Consider the following 22,537-nt stretch of genomic DNA (forward strand, 5'->3'; position numbering starts at 1 on the left):
GTCATCCCCTAATGTATCTGGGAGCTGCCTTGAGTCCAGAAAGGAAGGCAGGCGGGGGGCAAGAGGGGCAGGCTGCACTCCACAGAACAGGCTGGGAAGTACACACCCCCCTTTTATTTTCGTTGACATCTGTGATCCACTGAAATGATTTGAATTATTGCTCAACTCCATCTGCCAGGTTGCTACCGTGTCATGCACTTAGCTGGTCCGTCTGCCTACATGAAGAATAAGCACCCTGATTAGCACAGTACTCTACCTCTATCCAGGGGTGTTTTTCTGAAAGGCTGAGGGTGGGGAAAACTAGTCACGACGCCCATGGTTTTCAGTCCCATGGTCTGGGGAAGCTGTTGGGGCCCATTCAGAGGTGGCCTAAATGTGCTGCTCTGTGACTTCTCTGTTCTCCAAAGTGATTGCCAAGATGCCCTGCTCTGCTGATTCTCAAAAGCAGTCCCGAATCCGCTGGACTTCTTCTCGTGTGAGCTCCCAGGGAGTGGAAATCGGCCCACGACAGCTCATGAATGATGATCTCAAGGATTCTTCCGAGGGAGACAGAGATTTCTGAGTAGGTTAGGAAATTTTTACAAAATCTCTTCTCCCTCCTAATCATTAGCACCACCACGACTATCATTTCCATAATCATCTTTATAATTATTTCAAGTGGAAAGAGAGCGGGGTACCTGCTTAATGAAAAACAGAGAGGTGATTGAATGGCCTTTCTCGGGAATGCACATCATCACCTGTGATCAGAGAGCGTCTGAGGGCCGTGGACGCTGGCAAACTTGTCCAAACTACACTTGTTCTCTCCCCTTCTTATACCCTTCGCTCTGGTCGGATTGAACTCCCCCTTCCTGCCGGTGAGGACTGTATGATCACCTACCTCTGTGCCTCTGCTCGCGTTAGCCTGCGACACCCACTCCCATCGCAGAAGCCTCCGCCTGTCCCCTCTGCCGAGCGTACAAAAAGCCCTTCTGAACCTCTCCTGGATACTTTGTCATTTTCCGCCTCATACGCTCCTCCACGGAGGCTTTCTGTCACGTTTTCTGCATCCCCCGGAACCCCAGCCACCAAGCATGTGCTTTGGACGCAACGAGTGTTCAATAAATATCTGTTGAAAGAATGAGAAGCCAGAAGTTTAATTCACTAACTCATTCTTTTCATAGACATGGATCAGGAGGAAAGGTGCCCAGGGCAACAATACCAGGTATGGCTATTATTCTGCAAACACCTTTTCTCTTTTTCCTGGACGGACAGGTGGGTGACACCTGCCTATTTTGCCGTTAGGGGAGACCCTATCACTGAGGTCTGGCCAGTGGAAAGGGAGCAGAAATGACGCTCCCTGGTCTGTGAAACCTCCATGCCTGACCCTCCATTCTCTTTCCCCTTCTGCCAGCTTGGTGCTGGTTAGCACGGTATCCTTGGGCGCTACATCTGGCAGATGACGAAGCCACAGGATAGAAGGAGCCATGATCCTTGAACCATCGCATGGAGAGAAGCCACCTACCAATCAGAAACGCCATTTAGGATTTTATGTAAGAAACCAATGTCTACCATGTTGGAGCCATTACACAGTGAGGGGTTTATTTGTTATAGTAGCTATGATTGCCTTAACCAATATCATAGGTGTTAGGGTTTCTCCGAAAAAGCAAAAAAACCGTAATTCTTGGTTTTCTTAGGCAATTGGCTTTTTTCCACTTTGGGCACAAACATACCCTCTTTTAAGTTTGGTTGCCAAGGTATTTCAAACCATTCCACTTCCACAAATGAAGGGGAACATAAGAGTTTTGGTTCTTTCCAGAAGCTGTCTGAGATATTCCTCCAGTTCCAACAGCCAATGCAGAGGGGGCATCCTGCTACCCTGGATGGGGAGAGTTTATGGAGATGGGTTAAGGATCATGATAAAAAAAAAAAAAACCTTCCCTCTTAGCGATCATAGCCCCCCGTTCTTCTTGGTGTTGACGTAGAGAGCAAACTTGTGTTCTGAGCTGTTTGGGGAAGGGAGGGATTCTCTGGCTGAAGCAGGTACCACCTGAGACTATCGGACCTCATGGAAGTCTCTTGCTCTTCAAAGAGCTCTCACTGGTGCTGCCTGTTTGGTGTGATTATCCCAGGAAACATGCTGAATGGTGCCCTGTTGCCTTCTGGAATAGAGTCTGAACTCTTTGGTCCGGACTGTAAGGCCCTCCATGATCTGACCCCGGTTTTTCTTTCCAATCAAACAAACATTTGTTCACTATGTTGTAAACTTTGTCATCCTTCCCATCTTTCCCTGGGTTCTTCCACCACCATGTTATGTATATAGATTTGAATTTTACATAATTTTAATTATATATTTGTATATATAATAATTGTTTCTGTCTACTCATATAAGGCCCACATATTATACACACAGAGAGACATATACGTAGTCAAGACAGGCTAGGTTACCCTACAGTGACAAATGAAGCCTACACTCCCAGTGTAAAAGCCTCCCAGTAGGCTTTTCATACGAAAGATTTCTCTTTGGCCATGCTATACATCCATTCTGGGGGTTGAATGTGTGTTTCGGTCAGAGGAGGTGTCTCTCCTCGATACTGCCATTCAGGAACCCAGGGTGATAGACTTTCCACCATCTGTAGCTGCAAAATCCGGGATGCAAAGCCTTCTCATGTGCTGCAGCAGGAGGGGAAGGACCAATTAAGTCCAGGACTACTTTCACATGCATCCCACTGGCCCAAACTTGTTGTTGGACCCTGACAAAGAGCTGGGAAGTGGGGGAAGCAAATGTACTATTTGGTGAGCACGATCATCTTTGCCCTTCTTCCAGGAAGCCTCCCTGGTTCTTTCCAGCTGCAAATGATGTCTCCTGCCTCTGGATTCTGACGGTGCTCTATGTGCCCTTCCTTTGCAATAGGTATTTTCCACATTGTATGAAGATTACACACACACATGAGCGTGCACACACACCCATATCTATCTATCTATCTATCTATCTAATCTATCATCTATCAAGAGAAATCACTTACTGCATGTGAGACGCTTGCCCATTTCAATTTTTATCAACTTGTTTAAATCCTCATAATAACCCTATGAGGTACCTCCTCTTATTGTCTCCAACTTACGGGTGAGGAAATTGAGGCACAGAAAGGCTAAGTATCCTAACAGGATTCTAGCCAGGCTTCTAACACGGCCAATTTACTTCCACAGTATCGGCTCTGAACTACTCTACTATATTATGGCTTGTCTTTTTAACTTCCTTATTAGCCGAGAGTAAGATATAAAACTGATTCATTTCTTTATTTCCCATAATGCCAAGTACAGGTTTAGGCACATAACATGTTTTCTGAAACGTATTGCACACAACGCGTCCCTTTTCTAATTAAGATCTTCAACAGATCTGATCTTTTAATAATTCTTTCTGTGTTGCTGCATGGCTCCTGAGGTATCAGAAAACATTTCAGGAGATGTGATTGTTTCTCCTTAAAAAGCTACAGTTCTTCAAGAAGATAGACGGGGGTCTTTGGGGACATCTAGGGGATAGCAAGACAGAAGGCAGCGGAAGTTAAGGTAAGACACTCAGGAAAGACTCAAGCCACTTTATTTATATTGTGTTTGATTTTGTGCTTAAGAGACTGTTAAATTGCATTGGGGAAGTGTGGCTGCTAAGTCTGTTTGGTCTTCACTTGAGTCCCCAAACTCTGTAAATAAATCCAGATCCCCAGAGAGGACTTTCTCCTGCTTAAATGTAGATTCCTAGTAAGCTATAATCCCCTTCCATTGGCCGTGAGCCTTCTACAGACTAAATTTAGAAAACTTAAATTACAACCTAGCAATGTGGCTCCCCAAATGAAATGTATAGGGCAGAGTACCCAAAAACACCAGGGAAAATGGTAGTCACAGGGAAGTGTCAGGGACCTGGTGGTCAGTCTTACATGTCTGCAATCAGAAAGGCAAAGGTCCTATTCATGTAGAAAGAAATGGCATAGTGGGAACCAGTTTAGAACCATCAGAACAATGACCTGGGAGATGAGCCTCATTCTAATTATGACTCCGTGTTCCAACCAGGCATGAAGGAAGTCACAGTAAACCTATTTCTGAGAAAGGCATTGCCCAATGTGTCGATGTCCGCTATCTTATGTGGGGTGAGGGCCAGTGAGTCAGGGAGGAAACATACCAGAAAATGATCTTCGATGACTAACACAGAAGGGGCTGTTCTCATGTTGCCCTGATGGAAAAATTGGTGGGATTGCAGGAATTAATAAGAACTATCAGCCCTGCTTGGATATTCTGTCCTAAAATGGTGACATGTATGTATTTAAATGGGAGGGGCTGGGTAGCACAAGAAGTCTGTCCTGAGAAGATAAGGGGACAAAGTGGTACTTTGTCATTAACCAACCCACAGGATTGCTCTGCACTATCCAGTGAGTGGTAACAATGCCCAAATCATCTTAAAATGCAGTGCAGATCTTGGCCCAAAGTATTTTCTGGAATTAAAAAAAAAAAATCTGATGTTTCCCTAGCAACCTAATAGAGATCTCTGATTTAAAAGACAAATGTAGGGTCGCCTGGATGGCTCAGTCGGTTAAGCGTCCAACTTTGGCTCAGGTCATGATCTCACAGTTCACGAGTTCAAGCCCCGCATCAGGCTCTGTGCTGACTCTCAGAGCTTGGAGCCTGTTTCAGATTCTGTGTCTCCCTCTCCCTCTGCCCCTCCCCTGCTCATTCTCTGTCTCTCCCTGTCTCTCAAAAATAAACGCTAAAAAAAAAAAAGTTAAAAAAAAAAAAAGACAAATGCAGGGACACCTGGGTGGCTCAGTCGTTTAAGCATTCCACTTGGGCTCAGGTCATGATCTCACAGTTTGTGAGTTTGAGCCCCACATCAGGCTCTGTGCTGACAGCTTGGAGCCTGGAGCCTGCTTCAGATTCTGTGTCTCCTTCTCTCTCTCTCTGCTTGCACTCTGTCTCTCTGTCTCTCTGTCTCTCTCTCAAAAATAAAAATAAACATTAAAAATAAAATAAAAATAAAAGGCCAATGTTATTGGATGTTAAGATTTGAAGGAAAATGTTTCCATGAGGATAGATATGATTCTTGTAGAAAAGTAAGCCTCATGTATCAGTTAGGGTTCTTGGTATATTAATTTATCAACAAATATCTATTGAGTCCTAAAATAGGCCAGAGATTGTTCCAAACACTGGAAATGCGGTGGTGAACAAGAAAAAGTCCTTTTCCTTATAGATTTATATTCTGGAGGCAGAGACAGATAATAAACAGTAGACAGAAAAACTAATAATTGTGTAATTTCTTACTGAGATAATTACTATGAAGAAAACTAAGCGGTGTCTTAGTCTGTTCAAGCTACTATAACAAAACACCATAATATGGAGTAGCAAAATACCATTGCCGGAGTGGCTCATAAACAACAGAAATTTATTTCTTACAGTTCTGGAGGCTGGGAAGTCCAAGATCAAGGTGCTTGGTGATTCGATGTCTGGTGAGAGCCCACCTGCTGGTTTGTAACAGCAGCCTTCTTGCTGTGTCCTTACTCGGTGGAAGAACAAGAGAGCTCTGTGGGATCTCTTTTATAAGGGGCTAATCCCATTTGTGAGAGCTCTGCCTTCATGACCCAATCACCTTCCAGAGGTCTCACCTCCCCATCATAATGGAGAACAGCTTTCAACATATGAATTTGGGGAGGACACATTTTGTCTATAGATAGCACAGAGCAAGGAAAATATTTTCAGTTATTTATTGCCTTGTAACAAACTATCCCCAAATTTAGTGGTCTTAAAGGATTTATTATTTTTCATGATTCTGTGGGTCAGAAATTTGGGGATGGTTCAGCCAGCTCATTTGACCCATTGGGGTCAACCGCTTGGCCACATTCACTGGCCGAATGAGCTGAGAGAACCAAGAATTCATTCATGTATTTGGTGCCTCCATGGCCCTCCATGTGTTCTCTTTCTCTCTTTACATGGTGCCTCATCATTCAGTAGTCTAGCTTGATCTTCTTTATAGTATGGCAGCCAGCCTGCCCAGAGAAAACAGCCTGGAAGTTTCCAGGCTTGCTAAAGACTGGTCCTGGAACTGGCACACTGCCACTTCCTCTGTGTTCTGCTGGCCAAAGCAGGTCACAAGACCAGCCCCTATTCAAGGGCGGGCAAAAAGACTCCATCTCCTGATGGGCAGAATTGATGGCAGCCATCGTCAGAAACTGTCTACAACCGAGAGTGACTGGAATAGGGAGCGGGCTGTGTTAGATGCAATGGTCTTAGGAAATGACATTTAAACAGAGACTGGAATGAGGAGAGAGGTTGAACCATGACAAAGATGGGTGTGTGTGTGTGGGGGGGAGGTGCACTCTAGACAGACCCCTAGAACCATGGGGACAAAGGCCTCGATATGGAATATACATAGTGTGTCTTGTCTGAAGGTTAACAAAGAGGTCAAAGATTCTGGGGATGTGTCTAAAGAAGAATGAACAATAGAGTAAACAGGCAGTTAATGGGAACAGGGATACAGTCAGATTACCAGGGGCCTTGAAAGTCATGGTTAGGTCTTTATACGTCATTCCAAATGTGATGAGAAGCTCTTGTAGAAGGGTAACATGAAATGGCTCAGGTGTCAGAAGGATCACACTGGCTGGCTGCTGTGTGAAAAATGAATGAGAGGAAAGAAGCAGTTTAGGTGGAAGGAGGGGGACCAACTGGGGGACCCCTTTGGTCATCCAGGTGAGAGACAATGGTGGCTTAGAGCGGAGTAGCAGCAAGGGGCATGCAAGAATATGTTAGATTCTGGATATATTTTGAAGTTAGTCCCAGAAGACTTGCTGATAGACTGGATATCGAAGTGAGAGGAAAAGCAGAATTAAGGCTGAGTTCAAGATTTTTGACCCGGCCAACTGCATCAACAATGCTACCATTTGCTGGGATGGAAAAGATACAAGAGGAGCAGGTTTGGGGGTAGGGTGGTAAAAATAGAGAATTATGTTGGGCACTGGCACTCATCCCCTCTTCTCTACTCAAAGACTTGCTCTATGCAAGTATTTTCTTCCTCCACTGGAATATAAATTTCTCCCCATCAATGATGTGCATTCCCATTGTGTAAAAACATGCTTTAGATATTTTAAGCCCAGAGTGACTATTTAGAAATCAAAATATAGATTTTAGTTAAGCTGGTGGATATATGAGTCTTGATTTCAGGGGAGAGGGGTAAAAGTGCAAGTTTAAGAGTCATCGATGTACAGTTGGTATTTAGAATCTTGAGACTGAATGGGACCTGGGACTCTCAACTTGCAGAGGTCAGGAAGAAGAGAGACCCGCAAAAGAGACAGAAAAGAGTTGACCAGTGCGAGAAGAAACACGAAAGGCTGTCATGTCCTGGAGGCCAGGGAAAAGATGTTTCAAGAATAAGGCGGTGCTCACCAAGTTGCTGGTATTGTTGGTCAAGTAGGATGAGGGTGCATTGACTTTGGCCAGTGCAGAAGTCTTGGGCAACCTTGACAAGAGCAAGTTCAGTGCAGTAGAGAGGAGAAGAGAACTGATGAAAAAGCAGAGGCAGCTGAGATAGACAACTCTTGCAAAGACTTTTGCTTAAAAGGGCAGGAGAGAAATGGGTCAGCAGGGGCTTCAGGTAAGGGAGATTTTCAGTTTTTTTTAAAAGATGAGCAATATCAGAGCATGTTTTTACACAATGGGAATGCACATTATTGATGGGGAGAAATTTATATTCCAGTGGAGGAAGAAAATACTTGCATAGAGCAAGTCTTTGAGTAGAGAGGAGGGGATGAGCGCCAGTGCCCAAGAGGAAGGGTTGGCCTGAGACAGAAGAGTAGGTGGATAGAAATGCAAATGGATTGGTTGATATTGTGGTTGAAATATGAGAAAGTTCTGTAACTGTTTTGGTTTCTCCATGAAAGGAGAAAGAAGGTCATCAGCTAAAGGTTAGGTAGGGATATTAAAGACTTACAGAGAGAGGAGAATGCTTTAAAAATAGAGTTGAAGAATTTATTCTTTAGGGAATGAGGCAGAATTCTGAGCCCACACGAGGTATGTGGCTATACATTTATAAATTTAGAGTGAACTATTGCTGTGTGTTTTTTTTCAAGCCATTTGTACCTGGTTATATGGAGCACATGGGGAATAGGGTTTACCAAGAGTTTGGTTTTTGCCAAGTGGGTAAGAGGGAGAGAATGAGATGCATTTAAAAGAAATGCTTGAGGAGTATTAAAAATTTATTTCACATGCACTTACATAGTGGCTCCTACATACCAGACACATGTAAGAACCTGTATATTAAATATTAATATTAAATATTAACCCATTTAATCTTTATAACAACCCTATTAGAAAGATAGATACTATTGTTTGCACCCCATCCCCCATTTTATAGATGGTGAATTGAGACACAGAAGATTGAGTAACTTATCTATGGACACATAGCTAATAAGTGACAGAGCCAGGATTTGACCTTGGCAGTCTGAGTCTGAGCCTGTGCTGCTAACCTCTGCAATGCTTCTCCAGAGGGGCTATAGGGATGGGTAAGGAGGGACGTAGAAACAGAAAGCAAGTGATGGACAGTGAAGACTTTGTAGGGTCAAGGGAACTGAAAGGTCTGGTTGGAGTTAGAATAATAGAAAGAATGAGCTGGAAAGATGGGAGGATGTAATTAGAAAGTGGGATGCTTTTTGAAATAGAGATTTTGGAGAAGGTGGAGTTATTGATCATGTAGGAGTCTAGAACATGATTCTGGGAATGGGTAGCTGAGATGAGATGAGAAAAAAGACAAATGGAGGATAGGAACCGAGAGGCCAGAGTGTTGGGATGAGCCATCTACATAGGTACTGAAGCCTCCAAGAATGCTGACAAGGAGTGCTGGAACAAAAACACCATGGCCAACCTAGTTCTCCTCTTCCCTGAATAAGGAGACATGTCTTGGAGGCTGGTAGATACGCACAATAGGAAAGGAGTGGGTCTGTGCGCTCCCACTGAGCTGGATCGTGTGCAGGATGGGGAGGCAGGGGTGGGATAGGAGGTAGTGGTCTAGAAGGAGAATTGAGGGCAATGCCCTGCGCCTCCAGGAGAAAGCCATTGATAATTGGAGAGGGCTTTAGGGAAACCACATTCACAGGGAAAGGCAGGCTGTAACAAGAGAAGCAGCTGGGGACAGTGGGGATTTTGCTGCTGATCAAACATGAGTTTTAGAGGTGCACTGGAAGAACCTGAGGGTTGGGAAGGGTGGGCAGCATGAGCAACACTAAGAAACACCCAGGGCTGTGTGGGCATCAGATGAGTCAGGAATGGTCTGGGAGGCTGGCACTTTTGGGGGGTGTCTGAGGTAATGAGATTGGTCCTGATGGTCTCCCAGGGGAAGAAGATAAGCAGGTCTAATTATAACCCCCTGCTTGGGCCTGGTCCCCAAGATAATTTTTGGGATGCAGTGGGCAGTATCTATGGCAGGAGTGGTGTCATCAGGGGCACGGGTGGGTGTTTTTAAAGTCCCATTATCAGTGGTGCCGAGGCCAAGGAGAGGAGCCTTGCCGAGTACAAAAGAAACAGATCTTGGCTACATTAAGCAAAGGGGAACTTATTCAAGGAATATGAAGAGACCCACAGAGTTGACAAAAATCTGGGGAACTTGACGAGGAAATGGACGGGAATAAAGAGAACCCTGGGTGGCCGGACAGGGAGTACTGTGGTATCCAGTTTTGTTGCAGGAACAGTCTAATGAACAAACTGTGGGGATGGCGAATGTTCTCCGAGCATTTACTCATGCATAGAGGCACCTGCTCAAGACTGAGTCCCGGGAGAGGAACTCTTGATCTACGGTGGATCAGCAGCTCTATTAGTGAGCATAAACCAGGCAATGGTGCAGTGACATTAAAAACCCACATCTCAGTGGCTTAACCAACAATGACTCATTTCTTGCTCAGTTCTTGTAAGTAAGCAGGAGGCTCTACTCCACTTGGCCACGCAAAGACTCGGGCCATTAGAGGTTGCGCTTGTTGCCCTGCCTCAATACATGGCTTCAGAGCTTTCTGAAGAAGAGGCAGCAAAAAACTGGAGAGTCACACGCTGGGTTTTAAATGCTCTGGAAAGGGAGTGACGCACATCACTTCTGCTCACACCTATTGGTCAGAATTAGCCATGTGAGTGCCTAACTGCAAGGGGGCAGGGTCATAGGGGGGAGTACATGGCACTCAGTGAACAGTAAATGTCTCTGTCACAGGCTGTTTTGAAGCAGAAAGAGGGAGGTTAGTTAGCACATCCAAGGTCTTCCAGACCCCAAATTCAAACTATTTCCTAAATACTACACTGCCTTCTTAAGGAGTCTATGTGGAGGAGGGGAGGTGCGTGTAAGGGGGTGTTTAATATTTCTGTATGTGCCTTCATATTCCTTTCTAAAAATACCTAACATAGTGTTGGAGTACAGAGAACATGCTTGAAATTTGTTGCTGGCTGATGGATTGATTGATATGAAGTTTAATCATGGTGAAACAGACACAGTCCATGTGAACCAAGATCCTCAAATAGTGTAAATTCAATTCAGCCAACCTCTGAGAGAGGGTCTGCACGGTACGTCAATGACTGGCATTACAGAGAAATGACAGAGAGCCAGAATCCGGAGGAATCTTAAGAGTTCAGAAATCTTAAGAAAGAATATTATTTATTTTTCCTTTGGCTATTAAGAAAGCCTTAATTTCTCTGGAGGAAAGAGACAACATTAAGGACTAAAAAAATAGTTTATAGAAATTAAATCTATTGCCAAGGTAGAAGAACCATCACCTGACTCTAATAAACAACTTCTGAGGTCCTCTATGTGATGACTTCGGTTTTCTGCTGTATGTGATTTGAGTGGATGATGATAATTATGAATGTGATGATCGTTATGTGGGGTCAGTATGAGTACGTGGTCCCTTCCAACCACTGGCAAATTATCAGAGCTCAAGTGTAGGTCCACTCTTCCTTCAAACTACAGACCCATATTCCTACTACCCTGCTACCCTGCTATGACGTTCCCTCTCCCGTAGACCCTCATCCTTCCCTTAAAATGACAACTTTCCATATGTTTTCTATGAGCACCAAGTGCTGCAGTGGGAGAGACATGTGCAGCTCCCCCTGGGACATTGGTCCTCACCCTTTGGAGGGCTTCAAATCCCCTGGACATCTTGTGTCAACATGATTGCTGGGCTCCGCTCCCAAAGTTTGTGACTCAATAGGTCTAGGGTGGGGGCTTACAATGTGCATTTCTGAGAATTCGTAATTCCTGGGTGCCCTGAGTTGAATAGTGTCGCCCCACCCCCACGGTCACGTCCACCCAGAACCTCAGAAAATAACTTCATTCGCCATTAGAGTCTTTGCAAATACGATGAGTTAAGATGAGGTCCTACTAGATTAGGATGGGCCCTCAATTCGGTGTTACTGGTGTTCTCAGAACACCAGTGTTCTTCTGAGAAGAGGAGAGACACAGAGACACATGGGGAGAAGTCATGGTGAGGACGGAGGCGGAAAATGTGGTGGCACATCAACAAGCCACAGGACACCAAGGATTGCCAGCAACCACCAGAAACTAGGGAGAGACAAGGAAGGATTCATCCTTGGAGCCTTCCGAATGGGCACAGTCCTGCCAAAGCCTCCATTTCAGACTTCTGTTTTGTAAGCCACCTCAGTCGGTGGTAATCCATCATGGCAGCCCTGGAAAACCAATGCACCGGTGGTGCTGAGAATTACTATTCTAGAAGAAAGGGGAAAAGGCCATTTGAGGATCACTCTTCTAGAAAAAAAAGAGGGAAAGTGTCAAGTACCTTTCCACAGGAAAATACAGGATTTGAGTGATAAAATATTTTTGAGAAAAGGGAAGTACAAACATGTTTTTTTGTTTGTTTTTCTTTTGTGTTCTGTACCACATGTGCTATTGGGGGGTTGTGCCAAAGCATCTCCTACCGCTTTTAGGGAATTGCCACTTGAATGGTCATTCTGGGAGACTTTACTCTGAAGTCGGACCCTGTCTGTCCCTGACCTAACACAGGCTGAAGTGGGCACGAGCCCGTGCTTGGCCAATGACCTTCTCTTCTTGGACTGCGGATTGTAAGCAGGAGGTGTAGACACACACACAGAGCACCTACTCTTCCCGGCACAGTGACCAAACCCCCTACGAGGCGGGTGTCGGGGCTTGGTTGTCAGTCCCGCTCCCCAGCCGGCTCTCCAGCCTCCTAGAGCTCCTGTGAGTCCCCAGTATCCTTCCCATAAATCCTCTTTGTTAAATTATCAAGTCAGTTGCCGTTGCTTGCAACCAAAGAACCAAAACGAATACGGAGTATCTGTTGTCTTTTTTACTTCGCTTTTTCTATCCTTCCAACCTAACATTTTTTCTATTGAAACATCTTGGTTCTCCCCACCCCCCTCCATGTCAAAAGTAATGCAAATGTTGCAAAAAAGACAGAGTGCTTTCTGAAGTTTTTTTTTTTTTTCATCTTTCTGCGTGGCTTTCCATTGGTTAAAATGTCATCGTATATCCTCTAATAGACAATGAGAGGATAAAATATAGCCTAGCTGATGGGCTTTCCCCTACGGAGGGAACACATATATTAAATGTCTGTCTAAAAAGACCACAGCAGGGGCGCCTGGGTGGCGCAGTCGGTTAAGCGTCCGACTTCAGCCAGGTCACGATCTCGCGGTCCGTGAGTTCGAGCCCCGCGTCAGGCTCTGGGCTGATGGCTCGGAGCCTGGAGCCTGTTTCCGATTCTGTGTCTCCCTCTCTCTCTGCCCCTCCCCCGTTCATGCTCTGTCTCTCTGTGTCCCAAAAATAAATAAAAACGTTGAAAAAAAAAATAAAAAAAAAATAAAATAAAAAGACCACAGCACTGTAAATATGCAGTCACTTTATGCCAGCAAGGGGTGGGAGAGCTTCCTGTCTGTCGTTTTACTGAGCAAGTTAACATGAACTCCAGCTTCGTCATTACCTAAAGGTTTGTCTTAAAAATCTCATTAGGGGCACCTGCGTGCCTCAGTCGGATAAGCGTCCGACTTCGGCTCAGGTCACGATCTCACGGTTTGTGAGTTCGAGCCCCGCGTCGGGCTCCGTGCTGACAGCCCGGAGACTGGAGCCTGCTTCGGACTCTGTGTCTCCTTCTCTCTCTGCCCCTCCCCCGCTCAAGCTCTGTCTCTGTCTCAAAAATAAAGAAACATTAAAAAATTTTTGAATCTCATTAAAAAATCTCATGTATGTTAACTCCAGATGCACTCTTAGAGTACAGGACTTGGGTTTTTAATGCAGAAATATTTGTGGTGTCTGAGTATTCATCTGCACTCATAGCTTTTCCTCCCTGAACTGTGAATTGTTTCCTCTTTGTGATACCATTTGCTTCCTCCACCTAAGCCATCTTGTAAGGCTTTTCTAAAGTTGGCTTCCATAGCTCTGGCCTGGAAATCAGGTGCTTGTGCAGGACAGTAATATATATTTTTGCAACCGTCGGATACATTTAGTGCATTGAAATAACTCCAGCCAGGTTTTCACTCCTGCCCTTTGCTTAAACTCCATTGCCCTGACCTGCACTAAACCACAGGTGTCCCAATCCAACTGGACTGCCCCGAGCCGTCCCCAAACCCATCCTTTCCTCCCCAGAAATCCAAGCCAAGCTTTTCCAAATCTCCCCAGCAACCTTTCTACAGCACAAAAAACATTCAGAATTTGCCATCACCCATCTTGTGTGTTTTATATAACAAATACAAAATGCTATGTTTTAAAAATTAAAACTCCAGTAATGCACCTTCCAAGGTTCAATTCGAGTTTAGAAAATTCATTATAATGAAAGGAGAAGAAGGAGGATTTTTTTTTTGTTTATTGCTGATAGTTAGTGGCATTGATAGATCATGGCAGAACCATCTGCAATATGGCCAAATAATTTCACTGGAGAGGATTTTATATAGCTACAGCTAAAATTCAATGAACTGATTCAGAAGACTCAGTATAAAATATAACAGTGACTTCGAGTGCCAAATCAATTTGGGGGCTTGAAGGGATGGGAGAGTTCTTCGTTCCCTCCCCCTTCACGGACGTGACTTTAACTGGAACTGTAAATTCAGAGGCCTCGGAGTGGCCAGGCAGTGGGTTACAGCGGGTGATTTAAGGGACCTCTCATGAAAAATCAGCAAGTGGTTGGGAACACCAATGCTTAAAGGAGTGTATGTCTCTGAAGTATGACCGCAAGAAAAAGTTAGAAGGATATTCCTGAGGACAAATCAGGGATTTGTACTCAGTTGACTAGGGTTTGAGGTTTGCAGTTTGGATCAGTTCAAGACACTGTTTTCCACCTCTGTTTCCTCGCTTGTGAAATCCTGGGATCGGACCAGAGGAATGGTTTCCAAAGTTTTGCTTTGTTTTCTCTTTAAAAACAAAAAAAAATTTTTTTTTAATGTTTGTTTATTTTTGAGAGAAAGAAAGACAGGAGGGCAAGCAGGGAAGGAGCCGAAGAGAGACACAGAATTTGAAGCAGCATCCAGGCAGGCTCTGAGCTGTCAGCACAGAGCCCGATGAGGGGCTGGAATTCATGAGCTGTGAGATCATGGTCATGACTGGAGCCGAAGTCGGACGCTTAACCAGCTGGGCCACCCAGGTGGCCCTGTTTTGTCTTTTCAATGATAGAAGGCTTTTTTAAGTAATGAATTTATCTTACTGTGCTGAATGTCTGGTTTGCCCCTCCAGCCCCACATTCCCGCTGCCATAACTGTAACGTGCACCCCCCCCGCCAAGGCTCACATGTTGAATCTACTCCCCAGTGTGATGGTGTTAGGAGGTGACGTCTTTGGGAGGTGAGAACGTCGTGAGGGTTGAACCCGCAGGAATGGGGTCAGCATCCTGATAAAGAAACCCTTGTTCCTCTCCTACGACGTGAGGACACAGTGAGAAGATGGCCATCTGAGAGCCAAGAATCGAGCTGTCATCAGATACCGAATCTGCCAGCCCCCCTGATCTTGGACTCACCAGCCTCCCGAACCACGAACAATAAATATTTGCCGTTTAAGCCACCTGTCTGTAGATATTTTTGTTTAGCAGCCTGTATGGATTACAACGCCAGCCTTCCTCACCCTGCCCTGAGCTCCAGGAGGCTGAGGAGACCCGCTTGCTTCCACTGGGGTTCAGCCAGTAGGAGGAGCCACCCCTGGGGCTGCTGGTAGGGAAAAGGAATCCAAGTGTTTATTTCCCCGGATTATTTCCCTCACTGCTGGGCTGCAGAACAGCGGTGGCTGTACTCTTGCCTGGTGTCCCTCCCTTTTAACTGCCTCTCCCTTCCTCTCCCTCTGGGTTCCAGAAGCATCCTCTGACCTTACGCTTTCCGATGTGGGTCGCAACCGCTGTTGTTCAAGTCAAGTCCTTAATCATCCCTCATGGGCGGGCTTCCTTTAACCCCCACCCACACTTTTGTAAATCATCTCTTGATTAAATTCTCCTCAATTGTCCGTGGGAACGTGGCATCTCTGTCCTGCCGGGGTGATGCTGGCATGGCCCTGACACTCCTCAGACCCACCAGCCGTCAGAGGGAAAAGACAAGAATATTCAGGAACACGTGCCCCTCTATCGCAATCAACAGCACAAAGCTCGTGAGCATGAACTCAGGAACCAAAGTGTCCAGCCTGGAATCTAGTCTTTCCCACTTGCAGGCATGGATATATCTGTCTTCGTTGTCCTTGCGTGTAAAGGCAGGTTCTCACCTTACTTCATAGGAGGGTTGTGAAGATTTAATTAATTAATACACACAAAGCGCTTAGAACGGTGCCTGGCGGGGAGTAAGTGCTATGTAAGCGTTAAGTTATTATTATCTACGTCATTTGACTATTTTCATACACTGGCGGCCAAGCCGTAAAAAACCTTCAAGATGGTCCCCAAACCAAGTGGACTTAGAGGCGGGAATTCGGCTGACGGGCATGAGCACAAAGTCAGAGGGGGAGAAGAATCTCAGGCTCTGGAATAAGACAACGATTCGAATCTTAGCTCTGTCACGAGCCAGCTCCGCGATCTTGGCAAGGGCTTACCTTCTCTGATCCTTAGTTTTCTCATCTACAGGATGGGGATAATGATAGTGTCTACCTCTTAGGGTTGTGCTGGGGCTTAACACGAATCATCTCTCTATCCTTCATTTACTCGTTCATTCATTTACTCAGTAAACAGCTTTTGTTCCACCAAGCAAGCTGAGTGCATTAAGGTAGCAAACTTGTTTCCTGGGGGGGGGGGGGGGGGGGGGGGGGGGGGGGTGCTCTAAGTCACACGCACTGGTCCTTCAAGGCCTCTGAAGACAGGACCAGGCCCAACAGAAGTGAGCTGACGTAAGTCTCACTTCTAAGTTGGATGCTGACCAGGCTCGTCAAATTCAGCCTTCAGATTCCCTCGACACCCCGGCTCAGCATCTGTGTACCCTTGGGGAACCGCTTCTGGAGGAAAAGCGGCTGTTCCCCTGCTGGGGAGGTGGGAGGGGGCCGAGGGTAGGAGTGTGCGGGAAAACGGCTGCCCTCGGTGGGTGCCCCCGCACGTGTGGGGACCGCTTGCACCTGGGCTGTTCCCAGGACTGTGGACAGCAAGTGGCAGAAGAGACACACGCCTGCTCATTTCGATGCGCCCCATGCTCCAGATGTGCCTGTTCCCACAGAGGTTTCGGGGCAAGCTGTCCCGGACGTTTCCATTCAGAAGGATGCAGCCCCACTCATTTTTGGAAGCTTTTAAACTTCAGGGTAGACAGCGTGGCCCTTGGGGATGTGCTTTCATGCATTAGGAGTTGATTTTAAACAGCAAATATGCCACCGTCAGTCATAGAGGGAAATAATAATACCACTTCAAAAGAGCAGAGCCCAAAAGAAAGGGTATTATTAATGGGAAAAAATTTTAAAGTCATATTAAAGAGCCTCAAGTCTAGTGGAAAAAGCCAGGAAATGGGAACAAAATTAGCATTATTATAGCTTTTCATGGTAACTTACTCTGGGTTTTTATGGTGGCTTAAAAAGGGAGAAAACTAGGGAAAGCCTAGCTGATAACAATTTATCCGACCAAATACATTTCCCATCCAAAATGCACCTGCGATAGTGACTGTATTTAAAATGTTTTCTTTTTATATCGGTTTTGTGGCCATTTATCCCTCACAGTGTTACTGGAGAAAGCAGCATTTTGTGTGGAACAGTAAATAGTAAAGCTCTTTGAGACCTTTCAGGAAGAGGTGCCGTTAAAGGGCCCAGGAATTATGATTATTAATTTGCATCTTAATAATCCACATCTTCACAAAAGCCCACACTGCAGATGCGTCCTCCAAAACTGCACAGAGGGTCAGCGCTATACGTGAATGTGGCTCCTCTGCTCCTAGAGGACAAGAAGCTTCCATGAAGGGCAAGGCCTCTCCTCTGTCCCTTTGCAGTCGGCTTCTGGTGGGTTCTCATTTCCCTCTGTTCCAGTCGCCCCAGCTCAACTAGAGCTCACCCTCCCCTCTCTCAGGGCCTCCGCCTTCCTTTTTGTTTTTAAATGTTTATTTTTGAGAGACAGAGAGAGAGAGAGAGCAGGGGAGGTACAGAGGATCTGAAGCCGGCCCTGTGCTGACAGCGGAGAGCTGTGGGGCTCGAACTCACCAACCGTGAGATCATGACCTGAGCCGAAGTCGGACATTCAACCGACTGAGCCACTTAGGAGCTCCAGGGAGCTCTATGTCCTTCTTCTCTCTTGGACATAGGAGCACAGATTTCCGGTGCCCCAAACAATTTTTCTCCATTTGGCTTTGGGACGCTCAGAACACCCCTCTCCTGAAAGTATTACGCAGCCTGAGTATACACATTCATGTGTGGAGCGTGTAAACGGACATGCCTTGAACACCCGGCCTTGTTTATACCTATGCGTGTTCTATTGTTAACCCTTTGGGGCCACCTGGGTTTGCAGTAGGTGAGGATTCAATGACTTCTAAAGATATCTTTTATTCTGTAGAAAACCATATTCACTGACACCTGTCAGTCCACATCTGTCCAGAAGCACAGAGTGCACACCACCAATTGTGAACATGATGTGATCCGTGCCCTTGGGGCGATCATGATGTGTCCGGGGAAGTTCATCGGTCGTAACCAAGGTACCACTCTGCTGGGGGTGGGGACAGTGCGGGGAGGCTGTGCGTGGAAAAACACACAACTTAAAAGTTACCGTCCTAGGGCACCCGGGGGGCTCAGTTGGTTAAGCATCTGACTCTTAGGTTTCAGCTCGGGTCATAATCTCACGGTCACGAGATCGAGCCCACCAGGAGGCTCTGGGCTGACAGCATGGAACCTGCTTGGGATCCCCTCTCTCCCTCTCTCTCTGCCCCTCTCCCACGTGTGCTCCCTCTTTCTCAAAATAAATAAATAAACTGAAAAGAAACCTTTCACTGTGACCATTCAAACTTAAAACTTTTACCATCTTAACGAGAGGGAGACACAGAATCTGAAACAGGCTCCAGGCTCTGAGCTGTCAGCACGGAGCCCGACGCGGGGCTCGAACCCACGGACCGCGAGATCATGACCTGAGCCGAAGTCAGCCGCTTAACCGACTCAGCCACCCAGGCGCCCCAAGACTTTATTTTTTAAAGCACTTTCAGGTTCACAATAAAAGTCAGGGGATGACACAGAGATTTCCACGTACCCCCGCCCTTGCACACGCACACCTCCCCCGCTCATCCACACCCCCCAGCAGAGTGGTACCTTGGTTACAACTGACCAACTTCCCCTGACACATCATAATGGCCCCCAAAGGCACAGATCACACCGTGTTCACAATTGGTGGTGCGCACTCCGTGGGTCTGGACAGACGTAGAATGACGTGTATCCATTAAGGTGGTTTTCTGCAGAATGTTCTCACTGCCCCCCAATCCCTGTTTGTTTCACCTCTTCATTCCCCCCCCCCCCCGACCCCACCCCCTCCAGCGCTGTTCATCTTGTAAAACTGAAACTCTACATCCCTCCCTACCTCCCCTCCCCCCAACCCCAGCAACCACCGTTGTTCTTTCTTTCTATGAATCTGACTTTTTTGGATCCCTCCTATAAGTGGAATCATGGAGTGTTTGTCTTTCTGGAAATGACTTTTTATCAGAAGTTTGGATTTGAGAATTTCTGCTGTGCTGCTCTGTGAGAACCACCTGCCCCTCCGGGAAAAGTCTCAGTGACAGAAGTCATGCTCTTTCCCATTGTCGCCCATTGTCCACTATCTATTTGGTCTGGAGGGGACTGGCCAGTGGGTGATGGCTGGGGAAGGGACAAAGAGCCCTTCATAGGGTCTGGTGGGGAGCACAGCGGGTGCTGTGGGGCACAGCTCACTCCAGCGTCCTCTCCCGCTGTCTGGATTCCTAAAGGCGTGGACCCAGTTATCAGCAGCCCTGGAAGGCCCCAGGGCTCCGCGGTGGCCAGGGCAACTCCCTCCAGGCCCGAGAGGCCATGAGACCGACTTCCTCGGGTGGGAAGAAAAGCAGTGGCATACCTAGGTTTCATTTGAAAGCAACTTTTTGAAGAAACAAAGATAAAATTCTTCTCGAACTTCAGTCAAACACCCCCCCACACACACACCTTCCCTCCACCTCCCCACAAAACAGAGGAAAACAATCTTTGCTTTAATCTTCCCCCAAGAAGGTGGCAGGAAGCTTAATATACACTCCAGAGGTGGTTCTGAAAAGATTTTAGCACAACTGTCAGACTATTAAGAGGCAAAAACACAAACCTCAGGGTTTTCATGTAGCTCCTAGCAAATTAATTGGATGTACGCTGAGTCATTTCTCCCTTTGCTGAGGTAGAAGCTGAAATAGTTCTGGGGAGATGACGGAAAACCTAGTTAACCCAACTCGACCCCATAACAAGGATTTCTCTGAACTTGCCCCAGGCCTGATGGTCCCAACGCACCCTCTTGGTGACCCTCTATTAACATATGTAAAGACTTTCAAAGTGACTTCTAAAGCTGTCCTGTTTTGTTTAAAGTCTGCAGACAGCCTCCTGACTCCATTCTCCAGCCCGAACTTGCGGATTTACAAGCACTGCCAGCCTGTGAGGACTGAGTCAGATCTAGGCAATCACAGGCTATTAGTGTGAATTATTTGAGCGACCCGTTACCTCAGTTACGCCAGGCCTTCACCTCCACTGTTTGGCCCACAGAACATCGTGTTTCTAGGGGAGAGATGGATGGACAGCCAATAAGGGGGTTGTTTAGTATGTGTGATCAAGAGATCCAGGATGGATACAGAAAAGACCAAGGTCAGCTGCCTTGGTGGAAAGTCATGATCCTTTGCCCAGTTTCCGGACCAGAGCCGCATCTCAGACCCAGAACCTCACTGACTGAACGAGCAGCCAAGTCCTCGTGAAGACAGAGCTTACAATCACAGAATAGATGCCAGTCCTTCCTGAAAGCATCTACGTCCGTTAATGCAGGTAACTTGGGGAAAGGAGAACCCAGAGATTTCAAGGGCTTTTGGGCACAAGGTCTAAATTGACCCTGATACCCAGAGTCATAAATCAACACTATTAGAGAAGACACATGACGTCGGTAATAAACGGAATCTTGGGGTAGGTCTGTTCCACAGTGGGTCCACTGGGCAATTTCTCTGGTCAAATGTATATAATGTGAATGGACGTATTTAGCAATTGTCAGAGACTTCACATTGGCTTCTTGATCTATAAACACCAAGTGGAAGCTCCTGAAATTTCAGCAACCCCTCACCCCTGCCACGACATGATGGTAAAGAATATATACATATTTGACATAAATTTTTATAAACATAAATATCAACCTATTTGCCTGTCTGTCTGTCTAATCCTGTGAGAGGGGAATGGCTAAGATTAGTGCCATCTTCAAAGGCCTAGGTGTAGGTGATGTAGGTGATGGTCCCTATCATCCCTCGGTTCACTTCCCCAGTCTAGCCCCTGCAACAATCAGACGGATCTAGGTGGATGAAAAGGGACCATCACAAACTTGACAAGGTAATAGCCTCAATTTCAGCTAATATACCATATATGATATTTTTACTAGAGCAAACTTACATGACCTTGGGAATATGGTAGGTGGCTGTTATTATGGTGGATGTGGTTTTTTCCACACCCATCAAGACGGACGGTCAGAAGCAGTGTGCTTTTGCACAAGATGGACGATGGCATAATCACAATTTTGCTCTGGAATTATACTCACGGTTTGCCCCCAGACTATCCTGCTTTCTGTCCTCATATAGTCCGAAGGGACCTGGGCTATGTGGACGACCTCAAGAACAACCCATTGGTTTGTTGCCTCAGTGATATCATACAAATTGGGCCCAATGAACAAGAAGAATGCTATCGGAAATGGGAGATAAGACCCATAAAGGATCTGGGGTCTGTCACATTGGCGAACTTTACAGATGTTCAGTGGTTCGAGGCAGGATGGGACCTCCCACCGCTAAGAAGGAAACGCAAACTTGTTAGGTGTTTGGGTCCCGGAGGCAGCGCGTTTCACACTTGAGAAAAGTGATGCGATCCAATTCATCAGGTGCGCTGGAAAGCTTCTAGCTTTGAGCGGGGCCCAGAGCACAGAAGGGTTCTGAAGAAGGACTATGCCGTAGCCTGAGCATCCTTGTTGTTCATGCTATGTGACCAAGAAGTCCCATGTCACTAGAGGTATTTGTGCAAGAGAAAGATCTTTGTGGAATCGCTCGTCCTGATGGTAGGGACACGACACAAACCCCTAGAGTTTAGGAAGGAGGCCATGAAGGTAACCACAGAGAACTATAGGCCATTCAAAACACAGCCGCTGGCATATAACTGGGCTTTGGTGGAAACTGAGTTGTGACCACGGGACATCAAGGGACTATATGACTGGAACTGCCTGTCCTAACTGGGAGGTGTCAACCAAGCAATAAAATGAGCAGACCTAGTGACCATCCACGGCAAGACAGCAACGGACCTTGGGGATCAGACACAAGTGAGGTCAGAGGGTACACGCTTCACAAACGAGTAGCCCAGATCTCATCTCACCTACCAGTGTTTCACCGATTCTTCTCCCGCAGCGCCCAGCTCGAACCTCGTGGGAAGTTACCTACAACTCTCTGAAAGAGGAGGAATTAGCCCAAGCCCAGGCCACTGCTTCTCTGACTTGATATGTACACGTGGGCCTAAAACGGATCCCTGCTGCAAGACAGCTCCACTTGGCAGTGGCCCTGAAAATGGCGAGAGGTGGGGCGCCTGGGTGGCGCAGTCGGTTAAGCGTCCGACTTCAGCCGGGTCACGATCTCGCGGTCCGTGAGTTCGAGCCCCGCGTCGGGCTCTGGGCTGATGGCTCGGAGCCCGGAGCCTGCTTCCGATTCTGTGTCTCCCTCTCTCTCTGCCCCTCCCCCGTTCATGCTCTGTCTCTCTCTGTCCCAAAAATAAAAATAAAAAACGTTGAAAAAAAAAATTAAAAATAAATAAATAAATAAATAAATAAATAAAAAAAGAAAATGGCGAGAGGAAATCTTCCTTTGGGCAACGTAGCCACTCATCCATTTTTGCACGGAACAGTTAAGAGAGGGAGTCCAGGGAATGCATCTTTTCTTTCCTTTTTTTTTTTTTTAATTTTTTT

General features: G+C 46.4%; 1 long non-coding RNA gene across 2 annotated transcripts; it reads left to right on the plus strand.

Annotated features, from left to right (window-relative positions):
• Positions 1-4,054: 4,054 nt before the first annotated feature.
• Positions 4,055-15,049, plus strand: LOC125922681 (uncharacterized). Of its 2 annotated transcripts, none has more exons than XR_007457736.1 (3): positions 4,055-4,283; positions 5,418-5,468; positions 14,752-15,049. It is a non-coding gene; the product is annotated as an uncharacterized LOC125922681 (long non-coding RNA). The 2 variants fall into 2 exon arrangements; XR_007457735.1 differs by lacking the exon at positions 14,752-15,049 and adding an exon at positions 9,679-9,875.
• Positions 15,050-22,537: the final 7,488 nt, after the last annotated feature.

This window comes from Panthera uncia, chromosome B1 (assembly GCF_023721935.1).
Source record: "Panthera uncia isolate 11264 chromosome B1, Puncia_PCG_1.0, whole genome shotgun sequence".
NCBI lineage: Eukaryota > Metazoa > Chordata > Mammalia > Carnivora > Felidae > Panthera > Panthera uncia.